This window comes from Poecilia formosa, unplaced genomic scaffold (genome assembly GCF_000485575.1).
Source record: "Poecilia formosa unplaced genomic scaffold, Poecilia_formosa-5.1.2 Scaffold104, whole genome shotgun sequence".
Taxonomy (NCBI): Eukaryota; Metazoa; Chordata; class Actinopteri; order Cyprinodontiformes; family Poeciliidae; genus Poecilia; species Poecilia formosa.
The window spans coordinates 1,243,781-1,253,846 of NW_006800043.1; the positions used below are offsets into that span (position 1 = coordinate 1,243,781).

At 37.0% G+C, this 10,066-nt stretch overlaps 1 protein-coding gene across 7 annotated transcripts in view; it reads right to left on the reverse strand.

Annotated features, from left to right (window-relative positions):
- kmt2cb (lysine (K)-specific methyltransferase 2Cb) overlaps window positions 1-6,770 on the reverse strand; it is a 76,683-nt gene extending 69,913 nt beyond the window's left edge. For all 7 annotated transcript variants that reach the window (XM_007559405.2, XM_007559408.2, XM_016674934.1 and 4 more), the window contains exon 1: window positions 6,016-6,770. The gene's annotated coding sequence lies outside the window, so the exon portion shown is untranslated. The remainder of the gene's footprint in view (window positions 1-6,015) is intronic.
- Between the last annotated feature and the right edge of the window lie 3,296 nt (window positions 6,771-10,066).

Below are 10,066 nucleotides of genomic sequence, written 5' to 3' on the forward strand. Positions count from 1 at the left end.
TTGCTTTTGTTGCAATTTAAAAAAAAAAAAAAAAAAAGGAATTTGATTTCAGCTTCACACACTCACAGCATAGACACCAAGTATAAATGTATAATATCTAGAGGAAATAGAATACTATACAAGTCTTTTTTTGCAATTTATAAAAAAAAGCTTAATTTCACTGATCTGTGCTTAAATTGCTTTTTTAATACACTATTATTCTCCCATATATTTTAACCTTATGTTTGCATTTGTTTGTTACTATAATCTAAATTGTAATTTTACAGTGATGTGCACAATTGCTTTCTTAAAAAAAGGATATCACACTTTGAGGAATATCAGTTTTCAGAAATCACCTTTCAAATTAGGCCAAGTGTATAACGCATCCTGGCATCATGTGTGAAAAGCTTAAGAGACAAAACGATGTTGGTTGACCACTTGCCTTACAGAGGTCAACAAAAGTAGCCAGAGAAGAAGTTTATAAAAGAAAGTTCAGGCAGCTAAAGGACATACTGACCAAAACCAACTTTGCAAAAATTGGCACTTTATGATCAGCTGACTTTAAATTTTACCATTACATAATTAGGATCAAATTGGACTATTGGGGTGCTGTGGAGGCACAAGAGTAAAGTACAACCCAAATATGGAGGCCTTAGTCCTCGACGCAGACGATACAGATTTGAGTCCCGGCCTGATGACCTTTGCCACATGTCTTCCCCCTCTCTCATTACCTACTTTCCTGTCTAACCACTCTCAAATAAAGGCCGGCTGAGCCAAAGAAAAAAACAATTGCACTGTAAATAACTGGATCAGAATGCGACTATATGGACCGTGTTAGAATTAATAAGATAACATTAAATTTAAAGTAAAACTAATTCCATAACTGAACATGATCAGGATCGGTTTTTAAAAGTACTGCAAGCTAGCATTTATGGGGATTTGGTGCTATAGATTCATTGAATCAAACTACACATTTAGGTTTTGAGTACATTCAACTCATTTTACAAAACAGACAATATAGTATTGTCAATCTGTGCTGTAGTGCAAACTAATATTACTTTTAACATTAATAAATCCAAACGTGGCCTAAAATAAACTTTTCTAAAGCAATAACACTATAAACGTAACACTGTTGCTAAGGTAGTGTTACTTTATATCCCAAATATAATAAGACATACACCAACGACTCTGAAATGGAATCGTCTGGAATTCATGTTTACTTTGTCATGTAGTCGGCCTGGTGGAGTCTCACTGCAGTAGATCCCCGCACCAGATATTTTTCATTTTGCCACAGAAACTGACGAGTGAAAGGTAAGGTGCTATTTATTTAGCATTGTTTATTTTTCATAAGTAGCATAATGTTGGGTGGGGTAAGGTAAGAGTAAGTCTGCTACAGGAGAGACTGGTCCACATCAAAATAATGATGGCACCTCAAGGTGAGGACGGCATGTAAAAATAGAGATGCCGTTTTGTGGCAGTATCTCTTTAGGACTCTTATATCACTGTGTGTAGTAAATATATAAATTTTACTTAGAATTGAGTTACTTAATAGAAATAAAAGTTTGTCATCTGAAATGTTTTAAATGCAACTCTAATTTGTACACTGTATTGCTGTGAGAGTGCAGAGTAGGAATGCTAACTCAAAAAAAAAAAAAAATACAATGAAAAAGTCAGCTTGTCAAACTTTGAAGGGATGTGTGAGATGCAGGTGAGGGGCTGAACTGCAGCAGATGTGATTTTGTTGAAGTACAGCTTCCCTACTAGATTGCTAAAAATGATATGAGGCCCGATTCAATATCTTGCCAAAGACACAGTCAGTGCAATAAAAGGGAAAAAAAAAACAAAGTTGCATGCACTGAAATAAAGGTGGTTTAAAAAAAAACAAAAAAAACAACCTGATTACAAGACAGACCTTCTGGGCGCAAACAGAATCACTACAGAGTAATAGGTTATTTATTGTGCAACACAGTACTGTACATTTTCTCAAATATCTTTTCTGAAACCATTTATTCATTTTTTTAGATCACCAAATGACATAGTGGAACTAGTTACAACATGCTTTATTAGCTGTTGTATGCCCAAGGACAGAGCTGACTGAATATTTTGATATTTTGTTTTGTTTGATATTATAATATTTTGTTTACTGTGAACACGGTTTAATCAAAGTACTTGGAACTATGTCCAGGGTTAACCACAAGAGAAAGGACAGATTAAAAAATAAATACTGGTCTTTGCATATCATCATCCTTTTAATACATCAATGTACTTCAAACTTCTGACAAACCACATTTTCTCAAAAAAATGTTATTCTTTTTACGAAAGTTGATCCAATAACTAGCACATACCAAACTAGATTGTTTTTACTAAAGAGCAATTACATATAAAAAAGACCAAATTTTTAGGTCAAGTAATAAAACAATATTTTACTTAAATGTTTCACTATGTAGCACATCAGCTGTGATGCACATCGCTGCTGAAGACAGAAGGTACGCACTGAAGAAAAATGCTGTAAATGTAATATCTCCAGATTAAAGTATTTTTGCATTATAAATGTATAAATATAAAGAATAAGCAACCAATACACACAAGTCAGACAGGAGAAATGTGTACAAATTTGACTGTTACTGTCCACTGAATCATTTTGTGAAAAATGGGGTCCGTTTCCAAAACAACACAAACAATGAAGGGCTACTGCCGCAATAAATATTTTTCTCATAATGGTGAAACCACAACAAATTCAATCTTTGCTAGCTGAACCAAGATTTTGTACTATTTTGAAAAAAAAAACTTAAAGCTCAATTTCCATCGCTGTTTTACACTATATTCTGACAAGACTCCCTTTTATTTATTTTTTTTCCTCAAGACATCTGAAGGTTCTCTGGCAAAAAGTGTTGTAAACTGATGCGTTACAATTACAAAAGTAGACAAAGGTTTTAAAAGACGTACAATTTAAATGCCTTGAATATTTTGAAGATATTGTTTCAATGGTTTAGTCTTTTTTTTTTTTTTTAAAGTACAGGGGTGATCGGAGTTTTCACTATGTGGAGAATGGAGTAACACAGTGCTACCCTTGCCCCACCTGTTGCTGCACAGCTATGAAAGAAACAGTGATGTTGTGGAAACAAATAGAGGGACACCCTTCCCCTTCCTTAATAATGGAATGCCATTTTCATACAAGGTGGTTGGTTTGCTGGCTACCGGAAGAGCTAGCCCCATTAATAACCCGACCAGTTATAGCTCTGCAACCCTACTACTATTCAGCACAATAAGAACTTGAAAACTCATTTTAAATAACGTATTATTATAAAACTGGTACTTTCACTAAAAGCAGTCATTCAATTACAATCTCATTTGTACATGCATGGGGGAATAGTTTTCAGGGTATAGGCCATTTGGCCCTTAGCTATTTCATATAGATGCATTTTGATTGTTTTATATTCGACTTTTCGTGGGGGTATTAAATGTAGCAGTTTAAAACGGGACGCTCCATACCACCTGTACACCAATTGGTACAACCCAGGGGTCCTTTTTGTACCCACTTCGACAACTTAGGATTTCAAGCACTTTCCTACAAACTACATAATGGAAAAGTAATTATCTGACTGCAATAAATATTCTCTAGTAGCTTGAGGCCACTTGGAGCTATTTTGGTTAGATATGGGGTTATAATCTGTCATATTTCATAAGTGTCGACTAGCCCAACAGGAATCAGAACCAAAATAAATGGAAATTGCATATCATAAAAGGTGTTCAGGAAGAGTACTGAATATAGGTAAGTTACATTATGGGATGTGAATATTTTTATGACCCATTACAATCAAATGAATACGTTCCAGATATTTTCGATTGCGTTTTACAGCGAACAAAAATTTTATTTCTCTGGAAACTTTAATATGGAAGATTAGTGTCAATGTGTAGCTCTGTTGAAGTTTTAAAGAGGCCCAGCTTCCTTTATGTCAGCTGGCGCGTCTGCAACACCACCAAATGACAAGAATCACCAAATCATCACCGAGTTTGAAAACTATACACTGGACCTCAGGCAAAATGGATTCTGAGCTTCACTTCCTCCAGATTCTGGGATCATGAATTTCAACTGAAATAATAATAATAAAATAAAAAAAAAAACTCTTTATTTTCATCTGAAAAGGATGAGATTGGGCCGCTTGGCAACAGCTCAGGTCTTTTTCTCCTTCGTTCAGATAAGACTCTTTCTGAAGCTGAATGCAACAATTCCTTGATAGGAATGTAGGATATGTCCTGAAAATGTTGGCATGTGCTGATTGAACCCCTCTCCAAAACAAAAATGTCTGTCTCAAGGTTGTGCAATATTTTCTACCAAACCTTTTTTCTTCAATTTAACTTTTCAATAAGATAGTACACAATGAAATGTAAAATACAGCACTCTCAACAGACAACTTCTTTGGCAATTATTTATCTTTTGTGGCTTACCATCTATAAAGATGGTGTCGATGAATGTGAGCTGGACAACTGTCGGGTCAGCAGTCTTCCACATGATTACGCAAGCTATGACATAGCATTTTTGCATTAAAGACATTTCTTTAAATTGACTTTAATATTCCAATATTCTGAGTAGCTATATTTTGAGGTTTTGCTAGCTAATATAAATAAATGGTTAAAATAGCCCGTGTGTGACATACCAGTTTCTTTTTCAATAGGATTGCTGGAAAAAATTAAGTTTTCAGGTATATTCTTATTTGCTGATAAGCACTTAGGCATTGTAGCAAAGAGATGAAATGACATTATGAACTGATGAATGGGACAAAATCACGCAGAACATTAGAGAAATCAAAATTTTATTGACATCACGTCATAGTAATGAGAAGTGTTGAAAGAGCAATTATTACACAGCCAAACCACCTTTCACAGCTGGATTTGTCTCTGCTACTGGCGTAGACCAGTGGTCAAACTCTACGAAATATTTTTTACCTGATATTTGCTATGGTATAATATACATATTACAAAATTATTGGCATGGACATGTTTTAAGAAACAGGTGGTTACTACCCGGCGATGCACTGTATGGAGACAGTTCTCAAAAATGGCAGGATTACAGATATTTTCGAGTAAAGTCAAGACAAAAAAACAACACTAGATGTGAATATACCGACATGTATTGATGGGGCATGCAATGCAGAGATTTTTTAAGCGGTTATGGGCAGCAGGGGTGCAAAATAAAACATGCTAACGTTAGCTTTTGTTAACCCACATCTTGGGCACAAAGCAGCTGCACAGGAGCTAACTACAGCTAGAGCTAGCCTGTTGTGTTGGAACTCTGTCGCCTTTCCTCGGTCATACAGACTAAAGAGACACTGACATCGACCAAATTTAACTAAAATTGCAAAAGTATAAACTGATCCACCATGTCTTAGCCACCCATACACACCTGATTGGATTTAGTTTCAGGAAGACAACTCTGAAAAGAGGCTAAAGGAGCAAACAGGTTACCAGTGGATGCAGATAGTTCACCAACTCATCCGAACTACAACCCACAACAAAACATTTCACACGAACGCGATTTTCTTTATGACTGAATAGGACGGGGAAACATAACATGTAACTTTTTTCATATAATCAACGACCCAATCGAAAAGAAGGCAATGATCCGGAATTGTGCCCAGCACACAAAGGCTCGGTCTATTCAATGGAACGGAACTGTTCCAAAGAACTACAATGCCCCTCTAAAAGTGAAAATGCTACATTACACAACGACGCTAAATCTGATTTCTACTTCTCTTAGACAACTTGGGATCGTTGTGTATGGTTGCTCATGTATTACACTGTGTGAAACGGAATAAACTCCCGTTTTCGGCTTATATAGCACCAATGAACCTTTCCATTTAACGTTCCGTTCAATAGTCTGAGTCATGAAAAGCCGAGGCGGCGACAAATCCCCCCTCCTCCCCTCCATCAGACTGGAGGATGATGATGTTGGCTCAGACTCACTTCAAAAAGGTTAAATTCATTACAGAAATCAAGCTAACAGCGATAGGAAAGAAAGTTCAGATTACATCTTACCTTCCAGTCCTATGGACAGAGAATTATCCTCTTCATGTCCCAAAATACTGGGGGGATGAAACGTCGTACTTTTATTTGCCAGCAAGCTAGCGAGCTAATGGAGCTAGCTAGCCTCTCTCCAATGAAACAACACTGCAGTTCTCAAAAATGCACAGCACATATCATTATATCCCAGCGTCGCAATGGTATTCCCAACTTTGCCCATTTGATGGAAAAGCAGCTGATGTAAATCCAAAGGAAAAGCACTTCGCTGGCTCGCTCATTTGCGGGGGATCACTTTCCTTTCTCCGATGACAGCTGTCGAGTTCGGGTTATAATACAGCTAGTTGCTGTTAGCCACCCAAGTCTACGGCCAGCAGCAATTTCTCCACCAACATACAAAACGCCCTCAAATCCGAAATTCAGGCTGCCCTATGAGCCAGCTTCCCGTAAACTTCAAATGCGAATCCTCGGGGAAAGTATGGCTGCGGCTGAAGCAAATGTTGGGTACGGACCGCTGGCTCGGCAACTGGTTCTATTTTCTTCAGCTGCGACAAGCTGCGGGACCAAGCGGCCAGTTAGAAGACTCTCGTAACCAGCCTGCCACGCAGTAACAACCGGCTCCAAAAATGTGCAAAAACAAACATTGGCTTCCCTAAAAATGACACTCAGTCTGCCACACGGACCGAGTAGAAATATCAGCAATAAACATGACAAAACCAAGTTGAAGATGACGCTTCGGTGTACTCTATAACGGTGGCCATATCTAATGATAAGTGGCACCGAAGCACAGCCCCCCTAGGCTCCCAACAAAATAGATCCACCTCCTCCAAGCAGAACTACACCGGACGATTATTTTTAGATCGATTTAAATGGTCGAAAAAAACACATTTCAGATATTTAGCAAATGTATTCATCTATCGATAAGACGAGACAGCAAATAATAGGAAGCAGACCGTTTCACAATTTCTTCAAAATACTCTCTGACCCTGCGGAGTGATATGGGCATTTAGTAAATAAAATAATGGCATGGGAAAACATGAAAAGACGGATTGTGGATTTCACCCTTATCGGAACTGGACTGCAAATAGTTAACGCTCCAGCTCATGCAAAAATATTCCAGCAGCAGCTGCCAGAAGTGAATCCAACTGTCGGCATTGGTGATTACAATAAAACACGAAGGGGTTGTTTTTTTTCGCGACAAACATGGACGTTTAAATCACGAACAAATTGGGGTTCAGCTTGCTCCCTTGTGCCTGTTCTTCCTCTCTGTCCCCTCTACACACCCAACCCCCATTCACACACTTACACATACACGCACATACACAGCAGGCATTGCATTGCAAGTAAAGGTAGCTTGCAACCAGGCAGACATATATAGGCTGTATAGTCTGTACATGCAGGGGTTAACTTTCGTAAAAGTCCCCAGGGGTTGGCTTTCAGCTGCACATAATATGAGCTAGAGCGGAGGGTGTTGTTTATTTACGTTCATTTTACTCTTTTTATGGGCTCCTCACAACCTCACATGCCTCTTTTTGAGTTACGCCAGAAGAAAAGAATATTATAAATACAACAATACACAATTTGTTTTAGCATTCAGCTTAGGCATCTTTTTTGCCAAACTAAGAGCTCCCCCTACTGGGTAATGCAAGGTAGTTGAATAACATCTTCAGGCGCAGTGCTTCAAAAAGAAAAAAAAGAAAAAAAAAATCATTCCACTCAACTTTTCAAAAATTTTGCCTTGGTAAAAAAAAAAAAATAATAAAAAGTGTATACTGATGCGTTACAAGTACACTCACGATATGAGTGGCAGAAGATTACCACTGTTCATAACACTGAACTTCATGCTGTGGAGATAGATTTTTTCAGAATGGACAAGGAAGGTGGTCAGAGTTAGAGAGGATGTATGGAGACAACACAAGGTAATCTCGAAAGAAAAACATTTGCAGCATTTTACTGGCAGTGAAATACTTGAGAGTCTTTTGGAGGTCCACCTTTTAATAGGACCAGAACCTTAAACGCACAGCCAGAGCTACAATCGTGTAGTTGATCAAAGCATACTTCTGTGTTACAATGACCAAGTCAAAGTTCAGACCTAAATTTTACAAATGCACAACAAACTTTTCAGTAAAACAAGATAAGCAGTTAGCTTTTTTCTTGACAATTGTACACTACTTTGCATTGGTCACATTATGAAAATACTAAAATATATTGGGCTTGGGGCAAGTTTATCATATTTTCAAAATATTAAAAAGTTCAGGTAGACATGTACAACATTCGAACTTTTCCAATAAATGCAAATAAATAAATAAATAAATAAATAAATAACATTATTTAACTATCTTCTTCAACTATAGATGAAACACAATTAGCAAGAACAGTAGGTAACACTGTTGCTTTGCAGCAAGAAGGTCCTGGATTCGATTCCCAGCTTGGGTTCTTTTTGCATGGAGTTTGCATGTTCTCCCAGTGAATGCATGGGTTCCCTCCGGCTTCCTCACACAGTCCAAAAACATGACTGTAAGGTTAGTTGGTTTCTCATGTTTTTTTCTAATTGGTGTGCATGCATGGTTGTTTGTTCTGTCTGTCTCTGTGTTGCCCTGGGATGGATTGGCGACCTGTCCAAGGTGTACCCTGCCTCTTGCTTGAAATGTCTTGCTGGAGATAGATACCAGCACCTCCCTCCTTACTCCACTAGGGACATGGATGTGAAAAGATAGATGGATGTTATAATTGTTTAGAGAGAGAAGCAAGCCTAATTTGCTATAAAGTAATAATATGTGCTTGCTATGAATTCTTCTAATAACACTAAGATTTCAGTTCAGTGAACTATTTAACGTTGATTCATAAAAAAATATTGTCTCATGGCACTCTACAGTCAGAGGACAATTGCTTGTTGGGCCATTGTCTTTGCAGCAACCCCTCGCACTGAGCATACCTGTAACAAAACAGAATGCGTGCATGCGTGCGTGCGTGTGTGTGCGCCAGACTCTATTAGTCACATCAGATGTCAAGTTGCTGGTCAAGTGTTTCTTGACTCTGGACATACTTGTGTCACTTTTTAAGTTATGATCTGTGTGATAGTGTGTGTTTACATCACTAACAAGCACTCATCTAATTATTCAACCTGCACTGAGTAAAACAGAAATAGTCTTTGCTGGCCGTCAATGTGAAAATTTAGATGAGTCAGCAGCAAAGTGACAAGCCAAAGGAAGTATGCATTTTGTATACGTCATATACAATGTGTATGACATAAGAAAAGCTAGGAATTAAAGTTCTGCTACTTATGTATAAGTAAGTCACACTTTTATGTGTCAAATAAACAAATTTGAATATAACACAAAAATATCTTGAGTAACTACAAAATGCATTTTTACAATAATTTTATTTATTAAGAGAAAAAAAGCTGTCCAAATGAGAATAAAATCAGAAATGTTCTTTATTGTACCGCAGGAAGAATTTCTTGTGCAAAAACAGCAATCAAAGCATACAGATTCACACGAAGATAATAATGATATATAAAAGCAAGGAGAAAAGAGTAGCCGTATGTGGAAAATTGCACCATATAATTATGTGGAGTTATTAAAAATAGCAAACTCTGTTCCGAAGGAATGTGCAAATGAGTAGGATAATTTAAAAATGCACAAAATGGCTAAGTTTGATACTGAGCTTGTTAACTAAAAAAGATGAAGAAACTACAATTCTGCTTCAAAGTTTGAAGGAGGATAGACCAATAAAAGCAGTGAAATTCTCCTTTGAATCCAAATTGGATATGTGACGTAAAATATCAAATTTGATTATATATAAATATAGCTTAAAACATGTTCTAATTTCTAAAACAACACACTGAACACTTTTTTTGCATATATTTAGAGTGCAGTTTGGGTTCACAGCAGACAGAGGGCAGTATGACTCTACTTTGTACCATTGTGGAAACAGAAGCAATATCACATTACTCTTTGCTATGTAATATGAAAAATTAAACCAGGCAGTTTCCTGTCCAGGTCTAAAATCATTTTATGTATGAAGTAAGCAGTGGATAGCATGTACACTTTATTTTTATTTTTATTTA